The sequence below is a fragment of the Eschrichtius robustus genome, chromosome 4 (assembly GCF_028021215.1).
Source record: "Eschrichtius robustus isolate mEscRob2 chromosome 4, mEscRob2.pri, whole genome shotgun sequence".
Taxonomy (NCBI): Eukaryota; Metazoa; Chordata; class Mammalia; order Artiodactyla; family Eschrichtiidae; genus Eschrichtius; species Eschrichtius robustus.
In genome coordinates, this window is record NC_090827.1 from 121,470,466 (window position 1) to 121,490,436 (window position 19,971).

Consider the following 19,971-nt stretch of genomic DNA (forward strand, 5'->3'; position numbering starts at 1 on the left):
AAGATACATTGTTATGGATATTCCCCGGGGAGGAAGCAGGACCCTGCCCCACCTGGTTTCTTGACTGCTCCTCCCCTATTTCTGCATTCCCTCTCTTCCCTAATTAACAACTGTTTGAATCTGCCCTTTGGAATTCAGGAAAAGTTAAGGAGGCTGAATGAACTCTGTTTCTTACAAACAAGAAATTGGGGGAGGAGGGAGCAATGCAGAGAAAGGATTTGTACCTAGGAGGCCCTCACAGAGTCATGCTTTGTTTCAAGATAAGGGCATAGACATACACAGAGGGAAGACCATGTGAAGACATAGGGAGAAGATGGCCATCTGCAAGCCAAGGAGAGAGGCCTCAGAAAAAACCAACCCTGCTGACAGCTTGATCTCAGACTCCTAGCCTCCAGAATTGTGAGACAATAAATTTCTGTTGTCTAAGCTATTTTACTGCAGGAGAATGTGGCACGAGAAAATGGTCACATCTCAGGTCTCAGCCAAGTCCTTGGGACAGGCCACCAAGTGAGGGTTCTTGGCTTTGCATAGGGAAGAATTCAAGCGTGAGCCATAGTAAAGGGAAAGCAAGTTTATTTAGATAGATACACATCCTATAGGCAGAATGTAGTCTGTCTCAGAAGGTGAGAGTGGCCCTGGGTTGTTGGGTTAGTTTTTATTGGCCGGGTAATTTCATATGCTAACAAGTAGGAAGAATATTCTAACTATTTTGAAGAAGGGACAGGAATTTCCAGGAACTGGGCCATCACCCACTTTTTGGCCTTTTATGGTCAGCCTGGGAACTGTCATGGCACCTGTGGGTGAGTCATTTAGCATATGCTAATATATTACAATGAGTGTATAGGGAGGCTCAAGGTCTACTGGAAGTTGAATCTTCCTCCATCTTGGGCCTAATTGGTTGTAACCAGTTTTTTTTTAAACAAAAATATGGAACGCTTTACAAATTTGTGTGCCATCCTTGTGCAGGGGCCATGCTAATCTTCTCTTGTCGTTCCAATTTTAGTATATGTGCTGCCGAAGCAAGCACATGGTGGTAACCAGTTTTTGTCATATCCTCAAAGGCTGTCATTCTTTTAAAGGTTGTGCCCTTGGGACTTCCCTGGCGGTCCAGTGGTTAAGACTCTGAGCTGCCAATGCAGGGGGTGGGGGTTCCATCCCTGGTTGGGGAACTAAGATTCCACATGCCACCCAGCATGGCAAAAAAAAAAAAAAAAAGGTTGTGCTGTGCCGCCTTCCTTCCTGTCTCAATTCAATCTGTAGTACTTTGCTATGACAGCCCTAGCAAACTAGTACACCGTAATCATTTTATTTTTCAGATGAGAAAACCGAAGAGCAAAGAGATTAAGTAACTTCTCCAATTAATAAATGAAAGAGCCAGGATTTGAACGTTGGTAGACTGATACCTAAACTTGTTCTCCTACCCATTGTGCATGCTCTCCATGTGGATGAATTGATAAAGATAACTGGATAGAGTGCAAAAAGTTTCCTTCTTGCTCCAACTGGATCACACGCAATTAGGCCAATATTGAAAAGCATTTTCCAAGGATATAATCCATATAAGGTCTTGATGTTTTCCTCTGCAGGAGCTGGCAGAGGTTGGGGGCAAGTAATAAAGTCCCCGGGTCAGCAACTGATGGGCTGGGGAGGTGCACTGAGCTCCGCAGGACGTTTATAGAATGTAGATCGAGCTAGACTCTCGCTCCATCCATTGCTCTGCACTCCTGTTGTTCCGGGCAGATCTTGCTGGAGTACCTCCTTCTGGCCTCTCTTGACAGCTGTACATCTATTAATACTGCAAACAAAACAAAACAAACAAACAAAAAAACCCCTCATATATCAAGGAACACACTTAAAAAACATGGATGTAGATAATCTAAACGTTGGCGCTGTTACAGCTGAAGTGCTTTTAGTTCTAAGTAGGGAAAGCATTCTGTGACCTGCGAGTTTATACCTGGATCCTCCGCTGGTTGGGGTCATGAAAAGCACCATCTCTAGAAACACTGAATTATTTTACATGGGAAAGGAAGGTCTTTTCTCAGTGTACACTGCGGGGTAACACGGGACAAACTTGCCTAGTGAAAGGAATCCCTCAGGAAGTTTTTTTTTAAATTAATTTTTGGTTGCGTTGAGTCTTTGTTGCTGTGCATGGGCTTTCTCTAGTTGCGGTGAGCGGGGGGCTACTCTTCGTTGTGTTACGCGGGCTTCTCACTGCGGTGGCTTCTCTTGTTGCGGAGCATGGGCTCCAGGGCACACGGGCTTCAGTACTGTGGCTTGCGGGCTCTAGCTGGCTCAGTAGTTGTGGCTTGCGGGCTTAGTTGCTCTGCGGCATGTGGGATCTTCCCGCACCAGGGCTTGAACCTGTGTCTCCTGTATTGGCAGGCGGAGTCTTAACCACTGCGCCACCAGGGAAGCCCAGGAAGTTTGTTTAAAGAACAGATTCCCTGACCCCCGCCCCATCCCAGCACGGGACTCTGGGAACCTGTATTTTTAACAAACGTCATAGATTTTTATCATCAGGCAAGTTTGAGAAACATTTTAGTAGGAGAGAGGCTAGAGCCACGAAGCCATTTCAACACATCTCTGTTATTCCCAGTCTAAGATCTCACTATCTCTTGCCTGAATTATACCAACAGCCTCTTAATTACAGCTCCAGGTTTCATCGTGGGTCCCCTCCAGTGCCTCGTCCTCAGAGCAGCCAGAGTGACACATTTAACACGAAAGCTGGGTCATTCCACGTCCCTGCAAATATTTCTTCATGATTTCCCACTCTACTTCGGAATACAGTCCACAGTCCCGAGCAAGGCCTGCTAGCCCTGCGTCCCCCAGCCTTGCCTCTTGCTCTCTCCCTCTTTTTGGCTCATGACCAGATGCACTGGCCCTCCTCGGAGCTGCCCTCCTGGCGCCCACCCTACACGCACCTCTCCCCACTCGACTCAGGTCTCAGCATCAACCATGCTTGCTCCTGGTGGCTTCAACCCCCATCACCCTCCCCGCTCCCCACTTAGGAAACCAACGCTGGCCAGCTTGTCTTTGTTCAGTATTTTCATAGCGTCCCACACTGGTAGCACTTGGCACCGCTGTTATTAATCAATAAATTAGCTGTGTTTAAAGCCTATTTTTTCCGCTCAAGAATTAAAGTTCCCTTGGCCAGAAATTGGGTCTGACCTTTTCCCACTGTTTCCCCAGTGTCTGGTCCACGGCCTGGTACATAGTAGGTACTCAAAAATGTTCTAAAAGTAAACATCAAATTTAGTAACCAGTATAATAACAGTCATAGCTACTTCCGCCCACGTGGTTGGCATATGCTGGGTGCTTTGACTTCCATCTCTCCAGTCTTCATACCAGCATGTGGATGTTATTGTCTCCATTTTCAGAGAAGGGAATTGAGACTCGGAAGGCTGCATGCTTTCCTCCGGGTCACAGAGCTGCTCTGGGGTAGAGCCTGGACAATATCTAAAGTCCGTGCCCCTTCCATTCTGCCTGACTGCTGAGGTGCTTCCTGGTACACTATAGTTACCTGCCTTCTTAAAACTCCTCTCTTAGGAATTGCCTATTTATTCTCTTCTTGACACTGCCAAGCTAGTCTCTGCTAACAGAGACAGCTTCTTGCAGGTTTGGCTGAAACTGATAGCTGCTTTTCCAGGAGAAAGTCTGTTTGAGGCTTACAGTCAAATGGAAAAAAATAAAAAGCTATCAATGCAGCAGCATTAGGCAGGTGCGTTAGTGTCCTTTAAAGTGAAAAAGTTCAGAAATGTAAGTCTCTTTAGGTGACTAAGTACAGAACTAACTGCAAGAATACACAGGGGACATGGGAGTGCCAGGGCGCCCAGGCCGGCTGCCAGCAAGCAGCCTCCTGGGAACTGGCAGGTCTTAGGAGCCGCGTGGCCGCCGAAGAGACTTGGTCAACAAGATTCCTTTCTCCCCTGCTTGCCACTGAGGCTGAAGGATGCAGATAGGCAGGCCAGGGGCAGCCAAGGTTATATAACGTGTATGTTCTATTTTTTAAAATGGAAGTAAAGTGTTGTCTAGGTTGATACTGTAAAGTTTTAAAAAACAATAAGTATGCTGAGGTTTTCATGGCGTTCAGTTTTTTTTTTTTTTAATAACTTTTATTTATTTTTGGCTGCATTGGGTCTTCGTTGCTGCGTGTGGGCTTTCTCTAGTTGTGGCGAGCGGGGGCTACTCTTCGTTGCAGTGCACGGGCTTCTCATTGTGGTGGTTTCTCTTGTTGCGGAGCACGGGCTCTAGGCACACAGGCTTCAGTAGTTGTGGCTCGCGGGCTCAGTAGTTGTGGCGCACGGGCTTAGTTGCTCCGCGGCATGTGGGATCTTCCTGGACCAGGGCTCAATCCGTGTCTCCTGCATCAGCAGGCAGATTCTTAACCACTGCGACACCAGGGAAGTCCAACATTCAGTTTTTGTTGCCTTGAATTTCCTCCCCAGCCCACAGTTTGCCTGATAGAAAGACCCGTGGTAGGTTTTGTGGTGGCCAGTTGCTCCTGTAAAAGCCAGAGTCATGCCTCCTCTGGGAGCGAGAGCTACCACGGAAAGTAAAATACCTTGAGGAACTTTCTGGATGGGAAATCGCAGGCGGCAGGGAGGGTCTTGTATCAGAGGGGTCATGAGCCTGAACTGCTGTGCCTGGGAAAGTGGGAGGAATTCTTGTTCGGGAGATGCGGGTTCAAGGCCAAGAGAGGAGAGGGAAGGAGAGAGAGAGGAGAGTTATAAGGGGGAAGCTGGAGCTTGTGTGTGGAAGGAAAAGGTCAAGGAAACTTTGTTTTAAAGAGCAGGGTTGTCCAGTACATACCCCTGGGGCCTGCTGTGGAAATCAAGGGACCGGGGTTGAATTCCATAAAGGGGTCCACAGTGCAGAGTGGGAACCACGATTCAGCAGAGGCGGAACCTGGAGGCAGAGCTGGCCGAGAACAAACAGCACCTTGACCCCTCCTGGGACTTCGCCCAAAATGTACAAAGGAGTTTGCAGACACTGTTTCCTAGATTTCCAGGGGCAGGGAGACCCCAGCTGACATCTGGTTTGCGTCTGTAGAGAGTTCCTTTCCCAGACTTGTCTCTCAACTTCATCTTTGGCATCTCTTTTTCTTTTATAGGGAAACCATGGTAGAAGGAACAGGAGTTTTGGAGACAGACTGACCTGAATTTGAAACTGAGCTCTGTTTCAACTGTTTAACCCAGTTGAACCACAATTTTGTTAGCAATAAAAAGCAACTCAAAAAATTTTGCAACTATCCCCGCAGGCACTCCCTATGCCTCTTCCCTGCTTTACTTTTCTCTGTAGAACTTATCACCTTCTAACATAATAAATTTTTTACTGATTTCAAAAAAAAAAAAAAAAAAGCATCTCACAGGACAGGATTACGAGGCGGTTTAAATTAAATGACATATCATACATGGGTTAAGAGTTTAGGTCTTGGAGTCAGACTGCTTTATTCAAATCCTGGGTCCACCGTTTGCCGGCTGTATAATTTCTCAGCAAGCTATTCAACTTCCTTTTATGAAAAATAAGGCAAAAATTAGGTTGTTGGGAAGATCAAATGAGATAATACAGTAAAGCGTTTAGACTAGTGCCTGGCATTACAGCTAGTGTTTAATAAGTGTTAACCATCATTGTTGTTGTTACTATGATTATATATGTAAAATGTCTGGTCTTGATAGTTCATTAATTAATGACTTTTGCTCTTTAATTTTATAGGAATACAAGATCTGAGAATTCCCATGCTACCGACACCTCTTTTTCCCGGAGGAATTAACTAAAAGAGAACCAACTAATCCCATACATCAGTTATGAAGGTGCATAGAAGCTTTAGTCATTTCTCACCTCACTTTATCCTTTATAAAGACCTCTGGCTAAGGGGTTTAACATGTTGTTGATACAGAAATATTTTTATTTGGAAAAAAAAAATGCTGTCCGTTCTAAGAAATATACCCTCTGTTTTTCTTTGCCCTTCAACAATCTCCTTGTAATTTGAATCACCAGGCCTCACGCTCTCACTGTGGAGAGTCTGCTCTGCCTTTGATGCTCTTCTACTTTCTTACATTTAAATTCCTGTTGTTGCTTTAGGTTGATTGTTACCAACTTTCCATTGTATTCGCAGCATCTACATGCCAAGATTGGGAAAGCCATTCTAAATAAGGGGTTTTCAAAAGCAAGTTCTGGAAAGGGAAGCTTTCCAGGCCCCATCACTGTGGAGCAGCCCTATTCAGTGCTCTGGCTGTGATGGTCCCTCCTGGGATAAGCATAGCTTGGTGGGTAGAGGGCCTGAGTTCAGGGCCTGGCTCTGAGCTTAGGTATGTGATCTTGGTCAAATCATTTACATTTTCTCTTCTTTAGTTTCCTCAGGTAAAATAGGGTAGCTGACTCTGGAGGGAGGGAGAGGAAATAAATTATCTATATAGTCCTGAGATATGGTTAATGCTTCACAAGTGCTGGTTCTTACTGTTAATGGTTAGGATACTTTAGTAAATTATTTCAGGCCCCAGACCAGACTCTTTCCCATCCCCGCTCAGGAAGTAATGAAATCTAGTAGTGCTGAAATGCCAGGAAGGGTTTGGTGTTGGTGGTTGGTCGTATTCCCCAGCCCTGCACACTGTCGTAATCTTGAACGTAATGGTTCTGAGTCTCCTGAGGTAGCACCCTGCCTTCTCATGACCTGTGGCAGCCTCCTCTCTCGAGAGATCTTCTTAGACCAGCGCCCCCCGTCCTGCCTGGGGCGGGATTCAGTCCCCTCAGCTTCTGTGGGTGACTTAACAGACAGGCCCTTTCACTTGCCCCAGCTGGTTTTTATAGATTCTGTAAGATTCAGATGATAAAATCAGTGTGAAATGATTTTTAAATTGGGAAATGTTAGAAAAATATGTTATTTTGTAATAAGTTGATAATAATGGTCATAGTAATAAACACCCAGGCTTTTCTGAAGCTTGCTTTTTCTTCATTTAGTCATAATGCTGGGGATCTTAGGCATCTGATTCCTCTCCTTTTGCAGTGGTGGTAATGTTTAGCAAGGTTCTATATCCGAGAAAGGTTGTGAAATGCATGTTAGTCAAATTTTGCTAATTATTAGCCACAGTATATGATTTGAAGGAGGAAGACAGAGATTTTGGGGGGATTACTGAGTGGAGTTAAACTATCCATGTGCTTTAAATTTGGATAAGTTTGTAGAGTGTAGAAGGGGCTTATTTTGAGGCATTATGTTATAGATCATCGATTTCAAGCTCAGAAGTGAATGGAAAGGCACTTTCCTTTATTTCCAAATGTCTGTTCTTTTCGGAATCCTCAATCTACTTTCTCATTTGTCCCTTAGTAAACACACCTAGTCTTTAGTAGAGGTTGAAGGAGAAAGTACACACTGTCCGCCTTAGTCTAACTGCGCTCTTTACTGAAATGTTTATAAGTTTGGGCAGGACTACCAGCCGTTCTGTTTGCTGAGAAACCCCATTTCCAATTCCTCTGACTTTGAGGGTCACCACAGCCCAAAGCCACCCCAGCCCCCAGGACTCTGGTGCCCTCCCGGACAGGATTCTGCTCTGCCTGTATAGTGTCCATCGGTAATGGGAGTGTTTCTACCCTTTATAGAAGAGATTTTTATATAAAAGGCCCATACGCAGACACAAACTCATTTGCAAGTGTACCAGGACCTCTGTTCCACTCCAGTCAAAATGTCCTCATTTGCTAAGAAAAACGTGATTCAGGGCTTAAAAACCATGACCAACATATAAAAGTACTTTTCTTCTGTTTAAGAACCATGAGTTCAAGGTCTATTTAATATTTCTCTTGGTTTCCCCTACAACACTTTCTTTGTGCTACCATTATCGAATTTACTATATGTTGCCCCAGGGCCTTCCAGTGGGTTGATTTTGTCTGTAGAGATTGCAAATACCTTGAGGGCAGGGACCTTCTTTTGCTCATCTTATTCTGGGGCTTTGTATGTGTTGTGTGCTAAAGTGTTTTTGACTTGAATAGGGAAGGTAGCTTGAGAAAGATTGAAAGAGAAAAATATTAAACAATCTTCACTTTTTGAACATAAATTGAACGATTTTATATTAATTAAATTTTTAGAACTTGCTATCACATCAATCAAGGTAGTTTTTTTTAACATCTTTATTGGCGTATAATTGCTTTACAATGGTGTGTTAGTTTATGCTGTATGACAAAGTGAATCAGCTATATGCATACGTATATCCCCTTATCCCCTCCCTCTCGCATCTCCCTCCCACCCTCCCTATCCCACCCCTCTAGGTGGTCACAAAGCACCGAGAGCTGATCTCCCTGTGCTATGCGGCTGCTTCCCACTAGCTATCTATTTTACGTTTGGTAGTGTATATATGTCCATGCCACTCTCTCACTTCGTCCCAGCTTACCCTTCCCCCTCCCCGTGTCCTCAAGCCCATTCTCTACGTCTGCGTCTTCATTATTCCTGTCCTGCCCCTAGGTTCTCCAGAACCTGTTTTTTGTTTTTTTTTTAGATTCCATATATATGTGTTAGCATACGGTATTTGTTTTTCTCTTTCTGCCTTACTTCACTCTGTATGACAGACTCTAGGTCCATCCTCCTCACTACAAATAACTCAATTTCATTTCTTTTTATGGCTGAGTAATATTCCATCGTATATATGTGCCACATCTTCTTTATCCATTCATCTGTCGATGGACACTTAGGTTGCTTCCATGTCCTGGCTATTGTAAATAGTGCTGCAATGAACATTGTGGTACATGACTCTTTTTGAATTATGGTTTTCTCAGGGTATATGCCCAGTAGTGGGATTGCTGGGTCATATGGTAGCTCTATTTTTAGTTTTTTAAGGAACCTCCATATTGTTCTCCATAGTGGCTGTATCAATTTACATTCCCACCAACAGTGCAAGAGGGTTCCCTTTTCTCCACACCCTCTCCAGCATTTATTGTTTGTAGATTTTTTGATGATGGCCATTCTGACTGGTGTGAGGTGATACCTCATTGTAGTTTTGATTTGCATTTCTCTAATGATTAGTGATGTTGAGCATCCTTTCACGTGTTTGTTGGCCATCTGTATATATTCTTTGGAGAAATGTCTGTTTAGGTCTTCTGCCCATTTTTGGATTGGGTTGTTTGTTTTTTTAATATTGAGCTGCATGAGCTGCTTGTATATTTTGAAGATTAATCCTTTGTCAGTTGCTTCATTTGCAACTATTTTCTGATGGTTATCTTTTCGTCTTGTTTATGGTTTCCTTGCTGTGCAAAAGCTTTTAAGTTTCATTAGGTCTCATTTGTTTATTTTTGTTTTTATTTCCATTTCTCTAGGAGGTGGGTCAAAAAGGATCTTGCTGTGATTTATGTCATAGAGTGTTCTGCCTATGTTTTCCTCTAAGAGTTTTAGAGTGTCTGGCCTTTGCATTTAGATCTCTGATCCATTCTGAGTTTATTTTTGTGTATGGTGTTAGGGAGAGTTCTAACATCATTCTTTTACATGTAGCTGTCCAGTTTTCCCAGCACCACTTATTAAAGAGGCTGTCTTTTCTCCACTGTATATTCAATCAAGGTAGTTTTATAAAAGTAATGTGGCTGTTCTAAAATGTACTTACATAATTCATTTAACTTTTAAAAATCAAGAACTTATTAGCACTCAGGCAATTTCTTTCTGCCAGTTTTCAAGTAGGTGGGCCTTTTTGGGGCATATATTTTGTTGCAGTTTATTTATTTTAACTGAAATATAAATCTTTATGTTAATTAGCCCTCAGATTTCTGGGTTTTATCAAATATACATCTTTCCTTGGGTTTACTGGAAAAACCTCCTAGTTGTATACATAAGTTTTGTTCTAATCCTTGTGTTATTTGGATTTGGGACTTGTAGGAACATGTAGTTTGCTTACTTGTTTGCTTTTTGATACTGTTTTCTTAAAAACAAGAAGACATTATTTCAAATAAGTGAAATAAATTTGGGGTCACTAATATAACCAGTAGGACTGACAGCTATAATTATCACATGAGAGCTTTTAAGGAAACTGGGCCCAAGGGCATTTAAGGATACAAAAGTTTTCTGGGCATTCAGGGTCTGCCCTCTATTGGTGAGATGCGCTATTAAAAAAAGCCTTTATCCCTCAGAATTCTGCACTAGGTTGAAATAAATTTTATCAATTAGACATAGTGTTTATGGGAAGTCAGGTATGAATAAAGTAGAGAACACTTTACACACTTAAAATTTTTTCTTAGTCTGGGACTTGTGGTTAATGCAGGAAGAAGGATTGGGGGAATGCAAAAGAAAATAGACAAGTTACGGACAATTTTCAGTTTCACATATAGAAGAATATTTACTTTGAAATCTTGAATTGCGTGAAGAATTGGACACCTTTACTGAAGTAGGAGAAATGTCCACTTCATTTTCATCCATGTACCTAATACACTATTTCATTTTACATAAATATGTCTTGATCCTTTTTCTGTATCAGTTACTCCCTAATAGTAAACCTGGTGCTCTTGTTAGTTATGAATGAGACTCTAAATATTTTGAGATACAAAAGTTTTTAGTTCATTGCAGAATACCATCAATTTAAGGGTTTCTAAATTACAAGAAGTTATAACTTTGTGAAACAAAGTTACAATATAACCATTGAAATATTAAAGTTTAGTGGATCATTACACACAAAAATAAGATTTTCTGCTATTTTGTATTTATATCTTATGTGATCTTTTGCATTAAAAAGTTACTATATGTGAGAAGTCTTGGAGAAGGAAAACACAGTTTAATATATTACACCTATGGAGTAAATGCTACATGAGTGGGTTCTGGAACTTAACTGGGTTTACAGATTGACATTTTCATAATGGAAAAACTCTTTTCGGTAATTACTATTGAAAGTTGTGAGTTATTTACCCCTTTGTCCTAGTTGCTTAGCTTGTAGACTTTGGTGCAGTCTGAAGTATAAGTAAATTCCTGTGTTAGCTACATAAAAACCTGTTATTGACACATTTTTAACCAGAGGCGTATTATGGCCACAGGTGTTAGATTCTGCAAAAATCCCCTGGTCAATAATTAATAAGCAACCTCAAAGAATACCCAAACCAAAGTTTCTTTATTATGTAGCTCTCTCTTTTAAAAAAACATCCAGCAGAAACAATGTGCTATATTCCAACCCCTTTATCTTTAGAGTATCAGCACCACTCCCAGAAAATTAAGTTCACAGTAGTTTCTGGGTACCATGATTTTTGGGGGAGAAAAACAAAGCTCCCAGGGTGATACCTATTATCCCTGTATTCAACTTCCCTTTCTTCTCTTCCTCCTCCTCCTCCTCCTTCTTCTTTGTTCTGTCCTCTTGGATGGATGGGTTGAAGAATTATGTACCCCTAAAGATATTGCATTCTAACCCTCAGTACTTGTGCGTGTGATCTTATTTGGAAATAAGGTGTTTGCAGGTGATCCAGTTAAGATGAGGTCCTTAGGGTGGACCCTAATCTAATATGATTGAGTCCTTATAAAAAGGGGAAATTTACACAGAGAGACAGATGCCTAGAGAGGGAAGACCATGTGAAGACACACGGAGAATGGCACCTACCAGCCAAGGAACATCTGAGGATACCAGAAACTAGGAACCCTTTGAAACCATCAAGATGCCAGTTTTCTCGTATGGACACCAAGGGGGGAAAGTGGCGGGGGTGGGTGGTGGTGGTGGGCTGAATTGGGAGACTGGGATTGACATATATACACTAATATGTATAAAATAGATAACTAATAAGAACCTGCTGTATAAAAAAATAAATAAAATTAAATTAAAACATTTTAAAAAAAGATGCCAGTTTTCTGTTTTGTATGTTTACTTTGTGGTTCCCTATGTACCCCAGCATCCATTCACATCCTTTACCTCCTGTTTCCCCACTTTTTTTTTTTTTTAAACATCTTTATTGAAGTATAATTGCCTTACAATGGTGTGTTAGCCTCTGCTTTATAACAAAGTGAATCAGTTATACACATACAATATGTTCCCATATCTCTTCCCTCTTGCATCTCCCTCCCTCCCACCCTCCCCATCCCACCCCTCTAGGTGGTCACAAAGCACGGAGCTGATCTCCCTGTGCTATGTCCCCACTTTTTTATGAGTCAGATTTTGGTTTTCTGAAAGTCTGAATGTTGCCTTCATTAGTGTCCTGGAATACACTGCAAATCATTCTTCCTTACATTTCACTGACACTGTATTGCTTTTCCCCAGGTAGGTCTGCTTGCTTACATTTTATAAGTGAAGGTGTCCTCAGCACTTCAGAAAACATGTATTATATAAAATCCAAATGTAGTTATTCTTAGAAGACACTATACAGTGAGGATTGTTAAATGGAAGCTTTTATTATAATTACCAACCTCACATGATACATGGTAGTACATATATACTTTGATTCCTATCTCTTCCTTCACTGGGAAAAGGCTGATGAATTGAGGAGAATCTTAGAGTCATTCCACTACAAAATGTTCTAATTCAGAATATGTTAAGCATTAACTAAATTTATTCTGTCAGTTTTTTCATTATCTGATTCATGTCTCTCATTAGCGATTTTAGTATAAAATAGTTGAATTTTCTCAGAGTATTGTAAGTATAACAAAAACAGAACCTTAAACACGTAATGAGGTTTGCTCATTTTTTTCTGTCTTAATTTTATCCTTGTATATTTTGGAACATGAATCAGCTGCTTCTATACCACAGGATTGGTTCTTGTGATTTCTGCTGTCCTGAGACCCCAAAGCACACACATACATATTTACATACGACATTTACATTTATACTTATATATATATGTGTGCATTGATGTCTGGGTCCATAGCTGCATTTGAAGTTTGTGTCAGTTTAGCCACTATAATTGGCTTCCTCCTGCTCTCAGATTTACTGTGGCAAAGAAATAGATTATATTATATAAAAGGAGAGGCATGTTGGACTAGCTTTTGCAAATAGGAAACTCATCAAGAGATAGTGACCCAATTTACTCTGGAATTTGATATGTGTGATGGAAGGACAGAAAACCTTTTTAACAAGTAGAGTGATTCCTAATTTTGGTTCTGGTCTTAGAGAGGAGGGGGATGATTACCTCTCCAGTTCCCAGTTGTTAGGAGCAGGTATTTGTCACCTCCTCCCATGAATCCAGCCACATCCCATTTCAGCACTCTTTTTTTTTGAATTTTTGAATTTTATTTTATTTTTTTTTAATTTTCAAAATCAGAAAACTTAATATTGATATAATACTATTATCTAATCCACAGTCCATATTCAAATTTTATGTCTTCCCCCAATATGTCCTTATAGCATCCCCCTCACCCCACCCCAGTCTGGGATTCATTCTGGTATCATGCATTGCATTTTGCTGTTGATTTACTCTTTAATCTGGAGCAGTTCCTCGGCCTCTCTCATGTTTCTTGGCATTGACACTTTTTTTTGAATTTTTGAATTTTATATTATTTATTTTCTATATGGCAGGTTCTTATTAGTTATCCATTTTATACATATTAGTGTATACATGCCAATCCCAATCTCCCAGTTCATCTCACCACTACCACCCACCCCCGCTGCTTTCCCCCCTTGGTGTCCATACATTTGTTCTCTACATCTCTATTTCTGTCCTGCAAACCAGTTCGTCTGTACCATTTTTCTAGGTTCCACATATATGCATTAACATACAATATTTGTTTTTCTCTTTCTGACTAACTTCACTCTGTATGACAGTCTCTAGATCCATCCATGTCTCTACAAATGACCCAATTTCGTTTCTTTTTATGGTTGAGTAATATTCCATTGTAGGCATGTACCACATCTTCTTTATCCATTTGTCTGTCGATGGTTGCTCCCATGACCTGGCTATTGTAAATAGTGCTACAGTGAACATTGGGGTGCCTGTGTCTTTTTGAATTATGGTTTTCTCTGGGTATATTCCCAGTAGTGGGATTGCTGGGTCATATGGTAGCTCTATTTTTAGTTTTTTAAGGAACCTCCATACTGTTCTCCATAGTGGCTGTATCAATTTACATTCCAACAGTGCAAGAGGGTTCCCTTTTCTCCACACCCTCTCCAGCATTTGTTGTTTGTAGATTTTCTGATGATGCCCATTCTAACCGGCGTGAGGTGATACCTCATTGTAGTTTTGATTTGCATTTCTCTAATAATTAGTGATGTTGAGCAGCTTTTCATATGCTTCTTGGCCATCTGTATGTCTTCTTTGGAGAAAGGTCTGTTTAGGTCCTCTGCCCACTTTTGGATTGGGTTGTTTGTTTTTTTAATGTTGAGCTGCATGAGCTGTTTACATACTTTGGAGATTAATTCTTTGTCTGTTGATTCATTTGCAAATATTTTCTCGCATTCTGAGTGTTGTATTTTTGTCTTGTTTGTAGTTTCCTTTGCTTTGAAAAGGTTTTAAGTTTCATCAACTCCCATTTGTTTATTTTTGGTTTTATTTCCATTATTCTAGGAGGTAGATCAAAAAAAATCTTGCTGTGATTTATGTCAAAGAGTGTTCTTCCTATGTTTTCCCCTAAGAGTTTTATAGTGTCCGGTCTTACATTTAGGTCTCTAATCCATTTTGAGTTTATTTTTTGTATATGATGTTAGGGAGTGTTCTAATTTCATTTGTTTGCATGTAGCTGTCCAGTTTTCCCAGCACCACTTATAGAAGAGACTGTCTTTTCTCCATTGTATATCCTTGCCTCCTTTGTCATAGATTAGTTGACCATAGGTGCGTGCGTTTATGTCTGGGCTTTCTATCCTGTTCTATTGATCTATATTTCTGTTTCTGTGCCAGTACCATATTGTCTTTTTTTTTTTTTGCATATTGTCTTGATTAGTGTTGCTTAGTAGTATAGTCTGAAGTCAGGGAGTCTGATTCCTTCAGCTCGGTTTTTTTCCCTCAAGACTGCTTTGGCTATTCGGGGTCTTTTGTGTCCCCATACAAATTTTACGATTTTTTGTTCTAGTTCTATAAAAAATGCCACTCGTAATTTGATAGGAATTACATTGAATCTGTAGATTGCTTTGGGTAGTATAGTCATTTTCACAATATTGATTCTTCCAATCCAAGAACATGGTATATCTCTCCATCTGTTTGTGTCATCTTTGATTTCTTTCATCAGTGGCTTATAGTTTTCTGAGTACAGGCCTTTTACCTCCTTAGGTAGGTTTATTCCTAGGTATTTTATTCTTTTTGTTGCAATGGTGAATGGGAGTGTTTCCTTAATTTCTCTTTCTGATCTTTCATTGTTAGTGTATAGGAATGCAAGAGATTTCTGTGCATTAATTCTGTACCCCGCAACTTTACCAAATTCCTTGATTAGCTCTAGTAGTTTTCTGGTGGCATCTTTAGGATTCTCTATGTATAGTATCATGTCATCTGCAGACAGTGACAGTTTTACTTCTTCTCTTCCAATTTGTATTCCTTTTATTTCTTTTTCTTCTCTGATTGCCGTAGCTAGGACTTCCAAAACTATGTTGAATAATAGTGGCGAGAGTGGACATCCTTGTCTTGTTCCTGATCTTAGAGGAAATGCTTTCAGTTTTTCACCATTGAGAATGATGTTTGCTGTGAGTTTGTCATATATGGGCTTTATTATGTTGAGGTAGTTTCCCTCTATGCCCACTTTCTGGAGAGCTTTTATCATAAATGAGTGTTGAATTTTGTCAAGAGCTTTTTCTGCATCTATTGAGATGATCATATGGTTTTTATTCTTCAATTTGTTAATATGGTGTATCACATTGATTGATTTGCATGTATTGAAGAATCCTTGCATCCCTGGGATAAATCCAACTTGATCATGGTGTATGATCGTTTTAATGTGTTGTTGGATTCTGTTTGCTAGTATTTTGTTGAGGATTTTTGTTTCTGTGTTCATCAGTGATACTGGTCTGTAATTTTCTTTTTTTGTAATATCTTTTTCTGGTTTTGGTATCAGGGTGATGGTGGCCTCATAGAATGCGTTTGGGAGTGTTCCTTCCTCTGCAATTTTTTGGAAAAGTTTATGAAAGATAGGTGTTAGCTTTTCCATAAATGTTTGATAGAATTCACCTGTGAAGCCATCTGGTCCTGGACTTCTGTTTGTTGGAAGATTTTTAATCACAGTTTCAATTTCATTACTTGTGATTTGTCTGTTCATATTTTCTATTTCTTCCTGGTTCAGTCTTGGAAGGTTATACCTTTCTAAGAATTTGTCCATTTCTTCCAGGTTGTTCATTTTAGTGGCATAGAGTTGCTTGTAGTAGTCTCTTATGATGCTTTGTATTTCTCCAATGTCCATTGTAAGTTCTCCTTTTCCATTTCTAATTTTATTGATTTGAGTCCTCTTCCTATTTTTATTGATGAGTCTGGCTAAAGGTTTACCAATGTTGTTTATCGCCTCAAAGAACCAGCATTTAGTTTTATTGATCTTTGCTATTGTTTTCTTTGTTTCTATTTCATTTATTTCTGCTCTGATCTTTATGATTTCTTTCCTTCTACTAACTTTGGGTTTTGTTTGCTCTTCTTTCTCTAGTTCCTTTAGGTGTAAGGGTAGATTGTTTATTTGAGATTTTTCTTGTTTCTTAAGGTAGGTTTGTATTGCTATAAAATTCCCGCTTAGAACTGCTTTTGCTGCATCCAAAAGGTTTTGGATCGTCGTGTTTTCATTGTCATTTTTCTCTAGGTAGTTTTTGATTTCCTCTTGGATTTCTTCAGTGCTTTCTTGGTTATTTGGTATTGTATTGTTTAGCCTCCATGTGTTTGTGTTTTTTACGGTTTTTTCCCTGTAATTGATTTCTAATTTCATAGCACTGTGGTCGGAAAAGATGCTTGATATGATTTCAATTTTCTTAAATTTACCGAGGCTTGATTTGTGACCCAGGATGTGATCTATCCTGGAGAATGATCTGTGTGCACTTGAGAAGAAAGTGTAATCTGTTGTTTTTGGATGGAATGTCCTATAAATATCAATTAAATCTATCTGGTCTATTGTGTCATTTAAAGCTTCTGTTTCCTTATTTATTTTCATTTTGGATGATCTGTCCATTGGTGTAAGTGAGGTGTTAAAGTCTCCCACTGTTATTGTGTTACTGTCAATTTCCTCTTTTATAGCTGTTAGCAGTTGCCTTATGTGTTGAGGTGCTCCTATGTTGGGTGCATATATATTTATAATTGTTATATCTTCTTCTTGGATTGATCCCTTGATCATTGTGTAGTGTCCTTCCTTGTCTCTTGTAACATTCTTTATTTTAACGTCTATTTTACCTGATATGAGTATTGCTACTCTAAATTTCTTTTGATTTCATTTGCATGGAATATCTTTTTCCATCCCCTCACTTTCAGTCTGTATGTGTCCCTAGGTCTGAAGCGGGTCTCTTGTAGACAGCATATAAATGGGTCTTCTTTTTGTATCCATTCAGTGAGCCTGTGTCTTTTGGTTGGAGCACTTAATCCATTCACGTTTAAGGTAATTATCGATATGTATGTTCCTATGACCATTTTCTTAATTGTTTTGGGTTTGTTTTTGTAGGTCCTTTTCTTCTCTAGTGTTTCCCACTTAGAGAAGTTCCTTTAGCATTTGTTGTAGAGCTGGTTTGGTGGTGCTGAATTCTCTTAGCTTTTGCTTGTCTGTATAGCTTTTGATTTCTCCATCGAATCTGAATGAGATCCTTGCCAGGTAGAGCAATCTTGGTTGTAAGTTCTTCCCTTTCATCACTCTAAGTATATCATGCCACTCCCTTCTGGCTTGTAGAGTTTCTGCTTAGAAATCAGCTGTTAACCTTATGGTAGTTCCCTTGTATCTTATTTGTCATTTTTCCCTTGCTACTTTCAATAATTTGTCTTTGTCTTTAACTTTTGTCAATTTGATTACTATGTGTCTCGGTGTGTTTCTCCTTGGGTTTATCCTGCCTGGAACTCTCTGTGCTTCCTGGACTTCGGTGGCTATTTCCTTTCCCATGTTAGGGAAGTTTTCGACTATAATCCCTTCAAATATTTTCTCATGTCCTTTCTCTGTCTCTTCTCCTTCTGGAACCCCTATAATGCGAATGTTGTTGCGTTTAATGTTGTCCCAGAGGTCTCTTAGGCTGTCTTCATTTCTTTTCATTCTTTTTTCTTTATTCTGTTCTGCAGCAGTGAATTCCACCATTCTGTCTTACAGATCACTTGTCCGTTCTTCTACCTCAGTTATTCTGCTATTGATTCCTTCTAGTGTATTTTCCATTTAAGTTATTGTATTGTTCATCTCTGTTTGTTTGTTCTTTAATTCTTTTTTTTTTTTAATTTATTTATTTATTTTTGGCTGCATTGGGTCTTCGTTGCTGTTCGCGGGCTCCCTCTAGTTACGGTGAGCGGGGGCTACTTTTCGTTGCAGTGGGCGGGCCTCTCATTGAGGTGGCTTCTCTTGTTGTGGAGCATGGGCTCTAGGCATGAGGGTTTCAGTAGTTGCAGCACACGGGCTCAGTAGTTGCGGCTCAGGGGCTCCAGAGCACAGGCTCAGCAGCTGTGGTGCACGGGCCCAGCTACTCTGCAGCATGTGGGATCTTCCCGGACCAGGGCTCAATCCCACATCCCCTGCATTGGCAGGTGGGCTCTCAACCACTACTCCACCAGGGAAGCCCTGTTCTTTAATTCTTATAGGTGTTTGTTCTTTAATCCTTCTAGGTCTTTGTTAAACATTTCTTGTTTCTTCTCGATCTTTGTTTCCATTCTTTTTCTGAGGTCCTGGATCATCTTCACTAACATTATTCTGAATTCTTTTTCTGAAAGGTTGCCTATCTCCACTTCATTTAGTTGTTTTTCTGGGGTTTTATCTTGTTCCTTCATCTGGTACAAAGTCTCTGCCTTTTCATTTTGTCTATCGTTCTGTGAATGTGGTTTTCCTTCCACAGGCTGCAGAATTGTACTTCTTGCTTCTGCTGTCTGCCCTCTGGTGGAAGAGGCTATCTAAGAGGCTTGTGCAAGCTTCCTGATGGGAGGGACTGGTGGTGGGTAGAGCTGGCTGTTGCTCTGGTGGGCAGAGCTCAGTAAAACTTTAATCTGCTTGTCTGCTGATGGGTGGGGTTGGGTTCCCTCCCTGTAGATTGTTTGGCTTGAGGTAGCCCAGCACTGGAGCCTACTTGGCTCTTTGGTGGGGCTAATGGCGGACTCTGGGAGGGCTCACGCCAAGGAGTACTTCCCAGAACTTCTGCTGCCAGTGTCTTGTCCTCACAGTGACACACAGCCACCCCCCTCCTCTGCAGGAGACCCTCCAACACTAGCAGGCAGGTCTGGTTCAGTCTCCTATGGGGTCACTGCTCCTTCCCCTGGGTCCTGATGTGCACACTACTTTGTGTGGGCCCTCCATGAGCGGAGTCTCTGTTTCCCCCAGTCCTGTCGAAGTCCCGCAGTCAAATCCTCCTAGCCTTCAAAGTCTGATTCTCTAGGAATTCCTCCTCCAGTTGCCAGATCTCCAGGGTGGGAAGCCTGACATGGGGCTCAGAACCTTCACTCCAGTGGGTGGACTTCTGTGGTATAAGTGTTCTCCAGTTTGTGAGTCACCCACACAGCTGTTATGGGATTTGATTTTATTGTGATTGTGCCCTTCCTACCGTCTCCTTGCGGCTTCTCCTTTGTCTTTGGATGTGGGGTATCTTTTCTGGTGAGTTCCAGTGTCTTCCTGTCGATGATTGCTCAGCAGTGAGTTGTGATTACAGTGCTCTCGCAAGAGGGAGTAAGCGCACGTCCTTCTACTCCGCCATCTTGAACCAATCTCTCAGTTTTTTTTTTTAACTTTAAAAAAAATTTTATTTATTTAATTTATTTATTTTTGGCTGCATTGGATCTTCTTTGCTGTGCGTGGGCTTTCTCTAGTTGCGGCGAGCGGGGGCTACTCTTCATTGCGGTGCACGGGCTTCCCATTATGGTGGCTTCTCCTGTTGCAGAACACAGGCTCTAGGCACACAGGCTTCAGTAGTTGCGGCTTGTGGGCTCAGTAGTCGTGGCCTGTGGGCTGTAGAGCGCAGGCTCAGTAGTTTTGGTGCACGG

At 40.9% G+C, this 19,971-nt stretch overlaps 1 non-coding gene across 1 annotated transcript; it reads right to left on the minus strand.

Annotated features, from left to right (window-relative positions):
* Positions 1-921: 921 nt before the first annotated feature.
* On the minus strand, positions 922-1,027 carry LOC137764520 (U6 spliceosomal RNA). Its single transcript, XR_011074021.1, has one exon. It is a non-coding gene; the product is annotated as a U6 spliceosomal RNA (small nuclear RNA).
* Between the last annotated feature and the right edge of the window lie 18,944 nt (positions 1,028-19,971).